This window comes from Sturnira hondurensis, unplaced genomic scaffold (assembly GCF_014824575.4).
Source record: "Sturnira hondurensis isolate 20B ecotype Veracruz unplaced genomic scaffold, ASM1482457v3 Scaffold0013378, whole genome shotgun sequence".
Classification (NCBI taxonomy): domain Eukaryota; kingdom Metazoa; phylum Chordata; class Mammalia; order Chiroptera; family Phyllostomidae; genus Sturnira; species Sturnira hondurensis.
The window spans coordinates 1,542,274-1,548,232 of NW_028086009.1; positions in this window are offsets into that span (position 1 = coordinate 1,542,274).

The window sequence follows — 5,959 nt, forward strand, 5'->3', positions numbered from 1 at the left end:
CTCTTCAAATATATCTTCAAATATCTTCAAATATTTGAAGATATTAGATATATCTTCAAATATATCTTCAGTCTATTTGTTGCCAGAGGAAATAGAATTCTTTCACAGTATCACAGGAAATGCATTTCAAGGATACAGGCATAAGAGGATTTGAGATGTAGTGGCAAGGTTTATTGGAAGGGTGCACAGAGCATAGGTGCCCCTAAAGAGGCTACTGCACTGCTTCATCCACAATTAGGTGGCTCAACTCTGTGTTGCTGTAAAAAAAGTTCAGCTTCTGAAGCTGCAGGCCCAAACTTGTTCTCACCAAGCCCAGGAGGAGGGATAGGGCTCACAGATATTGTGCCATTACCCTGACATCGGCATCTGAAACTTCAGTAATCTATCTCAGTCTCTATTCCCCTCCTGCCCATTTTCAGTGCTGTGCTTCCCACTCCTTGGCTGCTACACCCAGGCCCACACAACTGCTACAAAGAGAGAAGGTACCTGGTGCCTTTGATTGTGTCTCCTTAGGTTTGGGAAGGGGTAAGCTTTCTTTCAAACTAACCAATCTTTGTCCTAATTCTTTATGGGCTTGTGCTACGCCTTCCCATCCAATCCCTTTTCTAGATCTTCAGTTCCTGCCTTTATCTAATTCTTTCCCCAAATTATACAGAATAGACTCCTCTCTTCATGGTTGCCATTGTGACTTCTACTACAAGTGCATCAAAATTCTCCTTTGTCACCTGGCTTCTACTGTGCGTGCGCTATCTTGGCTTCTACTGCACATAAACTCAACAAAGGATCTCCCCTTTCCTCTTTATACCCCTCCTCCCCAATCCAGGCAAATGGGCTCTTTATTCCCTGTGGACATTGGAAAGCCAGTCTTTCCTTCCTCCTCAGTAATTAACATCCTTTTTTGTGTAAAATGCAGCTCTCCCCTTGATAGTCTGTGAAGCTGTAGTTTTCCAGTTAATCCAGCTTAACTAGATGACTGGTTCCCTTCCCTTTCATTGATATTTTACTACCTACCTACTGTAACATTAACCCCATCTCTGTTACCATCACCCTAATCCAAATAATCATTTTTCAAACCTAGATTACTGCAATAGTTCTCCAACTAATCCATCCATTTCTACATTTTTATTTCCCTTCCAATTCGTTGGATTTATCATGTTCCTGTTCCAAAGCTTTGGTGAATTCCCTTTGCACGTTGGATAAATTAAAAATCTTTAATGTGATTTATAAAACCCTAAATGATATGTCCCATGCCTAGCTTTTCAGCTTTATCCATCAATATTTTCTCCCTTACATACTCCATTAGATTAATATGGGAACTCAGTTTGCCCAGTGTGAAAATTCAGAATCAGAAATGTGGTATGCTTGGAAAGACTTACCCAGATCTTAAGCATTAATGAAGCCGTAATAGCTTTTTAAGAGTAGGATAACATAGGACCAAGAATATTGAGATTTTGCATATTCTCTGGAAGATGTGTTTTGACAAAAATTTGTTGTAATCCTGGGATTAATTTACAACTAAAAATAGAATAAAGGTCAACTTGTCCTAGTTAAGATTACTCTGTGTCTCAACAGGAAGATAAAAAAACAAGTTGAACTCATGCCCTCAGGGCATACATACCCTTGTGCAGTGAATTATAGGTAGATAATTGGGTTGGCCAAAAAGTTTGTTATCTTTTTTCTGTAAAATAAAAGACATGTTTTTCATTTTCACCAATAACTTTATTGACTTGGATATCTTGAGTATGTCAGCTATCTCCTGCTAACAGGTTTGAGTAGATAGAGGCCAAGGGTGCTGCTAAACATTTTCCAATGCATAAGACAGCCCCACACGCAAAGTATCATTTGGCCAAAATTTCAACAGTATCAGGAAACTTTGCACACCACTTTTGACATGTTCCATCAGTCACAGCACCTCTCCATATACTGCACAAATCTTTTTCTGTATTTCAGTTGTGTTTTTACCTCCCTTGAAATAATAAAACATAATATACTGAAAATGTTATGTATCTTCTTCCATCTTCAACATTAAAATGGTTGCACAAAAATTCACCAATTTTGATAGTTTTTAAAAAATGTACACTAATATGACAACTGTCACAATACAATCTAATAAAATTGTCTCAAATGAAGTTAAAGACAACTAAGTACTATTAGAGCCATCATATGAAAAAAGCCAGACTTTTTGGCCAACCCAATACATCATGCATACATACAATGTGTGGCAGAATTTTTCACCACAATTAGCTATAGTCATCCATAAAGGCTTAAAAAGATAATGGAGACAGCTGAAATTTGAAGGAAGAATAGTAAAAACATTGATGGAAAAGAAGCAAGAGAATATATCAAGTGTGTGAAAAAAACAGACTGATTGAAATGAATGTTCCAGGTAGAGGACAAATTATTGGGGACCGCTCTGCCTGGTTTCAGGAATTGTAACTACCCCCCATGGCTAAGAATGAGTGAGCGACCTTCAGAATGTGAGCCAAAGGAGACAAAAGCTTGTCTCTGGTAGCAAACGCTGCCTCAGCTTACTCCCCTGCCCCCAAAGCATGGTTGATGTCCATGCTAGGTAAGACTCCTCACAGCGAGGGGTAACGTAAGTCAGATGCAATCACTTGGGAGTCCATCATGGAAGGACTCAGGGGGATGCAACAAAGAGGGAGCAATGGATCCCCTCTACCCCCTAACCCCCACTATTCTGACATAGCCTAAGTCCCCATGTCCTCTGTGAGAAGTACTTTCTGATTCTCATCCACTTAAGCCTGAAAACCTGTGTGGGGAGGCGGTGCAGCTCCTTGCCTTGCTAGAGTGGTATCCAGGGTAATCTGGCATAAGAAAGAATTCCTAAAAATCCTGTGAAATCTGCTTTGCTAAGAGTGCTTTCATTCATATGTTAAGGGTCCAAGCAGGAAATGAGTATGTCTCCCAAAGTTTCTGCAACCCCCTTTCCTAACAGACACTGATTCAGACTAAGCCCTCAGATTTCTTTGATATGTTATCTACTGTTTGATTCTTGCTGCCCTGTATTCCTGTGTATTACAACCCAATAAAAGCCCTGGAGGAAGGGGCTTCTGGCCTTTTTTCCTCTGAGAAATTGGCCATCTCTCCTCCCCAAGCAGATCATGTCTTGGTACTGTTTACTTTCATCCGTGGCAGATGGGTGGACTCGAGGGCAGAGTCGCCCACACAACAATCGAGGAAGCTACAGGAGAGAAGCATCATGCTGCAAAAAGAGTATGATAAAATAGAAGTTTCAAAGTAAGGGGAACTGTGCTCCAGGCACATCTCTACTTCTAGCCAGCTATATGCCTTTAAACAAGAATTCAGCTTCTTTGTTTTGTTTCTTCATATTTAATAATAATAATAAAAGAAACAGCTAGCATTCACTGAGTTCTTAAAATATTTTAGGCACATCACTAAGCATTATTTCACTTAATTAGTGCAAAGAGATTGCTACTTTTATTATATCCATATTGCAGGTAATGAATGTGAAACTTTGAGAAGTTAAACAACTTGCTCAAGCTCATATCAGGGAAATAGCAGAGGTAGGTTTTGAACCCATTCATTCCAAATTTAGAGCACCAACTCATTACTACCATCTTCTTATACTGTCTCCTAAAAATTGTGGAGGTAGGAATAGACAGTCTTGCCTCAAAGATTCTATTATTTCAAATGATTTCATAAATTTCAGATAATTCCATCATTTGTATTTTGACAGAGGAATATGAGAGAGGATTGATTAGACAGGTAGGATGAGCAGGGCCCTATAATGTAATTTTGATACTATCTTGAGTTAGATCAACTTCAAAATTAAGGGCACAGTCTGCCCTCACTTCAGACATCAGCCACAAGCTCCAGGGTTTCCAGGACACCTGCACTTCTGACCACTAGCTGCAAATTTTGGAGGTTCCACTATTCCCTCAGTTTTGATAATTTGCCAGCACAACTCACAAAACTCAGAAAAGTCCTATATTTTCCACAACAATTTTATTTTAGTAAAAAAAGACACAAATCAGGGTACTCCAAAAGATGAGACCATAGGAAAAAGTCTGGAAAGGTCTGAAATGCACAGCCTTCATGACCTCTCCCCATTGGAGTCAGCTCATTGACTTGCAACAATTCCCAGAGCACAGTAGTCCCCTCTTATATGTGCTTTAGTTTTCTGCAGTTTCAGTTGCCCATGGTTAACTGGTGTTTGAAAATATTAAATGGAAAATTCTAGAAACAAACAATGCCTAAGTTTTAAATTGTGTAGTATCTGAATATTGTGATGAAATCTCTTGACGTCTCCCTTCATCCTTCCCAGGACATGAATCATCCCTTCATGCCCAGCTGTAAACCCTTTGTGCTCCTTAGGCACTTGGTAGCTCTCTGAGTTATCAGATCTGCTGTCAAAGATTTTGAGGGAGAGAGACCAGATTCACATGACTTTTATTGCAGCATATTATTAGGATTGGGCCTACTTTTATTCTTAGTTATTTTTGTTAATCTCTTATTATGCCAAATTTGTGAATTAAATTTTATCACAGGTGTGTATGTATAGGAAAAGACATAGCATAAATAGGCTTCAGCCTATCCTCACTTTAAGGTATTCACCAGTGGTCTTGGAACATTTTCCCCTCTACCCAACCCCAACCCCAACCCCAATCCCAACCCCCAAGGTTAACCAGGAATGTTCACCTAAACTTTGGTGTGCAAAATTTATTGAGGTTTTGTTACACAGGCACAATTGATTTAATCCTTGGCCAGTAAATGAACTCAATCTCCAGTTTATTCCTCACCTGGAGGTCATGCTGGTATTGTGGTCCAATCTTCTAATCATATGGTGGGTCTGTGTGATGTGGCCATCTCCATCCTGAGTCATCTCCTTATCAAAAACTATCAAGACTCCCATCATGAGTCATCTTACTAGCATATACTATCAAGTGTGGTTTGCAGTTTATTATACTATACCAGAAATACCAAAGGCTCCTATCATTTAGGAAATTTCCAAGGATTTGGAGGATGCCTCCCAGAAACTGGGGCCAGAGATCAGCCAAGCCTCCTATCACATTAATATATTAATATAATAAGCTTCTACTAATATAACAAGCTTTTTATTATATACATATATTACATAAATAATATATATTACACAGGGCATATTTATATGTAAATAAATATATTAAATATTTTATATTTATGTCTCCTACTCATATTTTAACCTCTCTGAAATAAAATCATACTTAAATTTTTTCAATAGGTTATAAATATTGCGCAGCATTCCAAAGTACAATGATTTTCAGAAAGTGTTTCATTTGCAGCTAGTAGAGCTGGCTAGTGACTCTTATTTTCAAAACTAAAATGAGATAAATATGGTAAAGGTGCAATGTCAAATGGGAATATCAAGAAATATAATGGAAGAGCTCCTTCCTAATAGAATTGTTTGTCTAAATTGAACAATTTCCTGGAAACCAAATATTAAATCCAGTCTTTCGTAATATATTTTCATAAAACATTTTATATAGTTGGCCAAATACTTTCACATTGTGAAAAGTTGACACAAGTGGAGCCATTTAAAAATAGAACTAAAGTAGCCATTTCAGAGGAATTACCTTGCACATTACCTCTTTGAATTACCTCTTTGAATCTTAGGAATGTATAAACTGGGCTGAGAAACTTTTGGAGTGGACCAAATCAACATTGTCTTACAAACAAGCTAAGAGGAAAGCAGACATCCAGATATCAGAAGAACTGATAATTATCGATATGCTGTAGAATCAGTAACCAGCCATGTATAGCTAAAGAGTAACTTAGCTTGTTAACGGCAATAGAAATTCCTTTTTTCTATTATGTAATTACCTCCCTTATCTCATAAAACCCCTTGCATGCACCCTGAAGCAGAAACACTATTTAGGTTTATGCCTGAATCTGTGCTTCCTGGATTGCAATCCTTTGATCTCAAATTGCTTATTGCCTC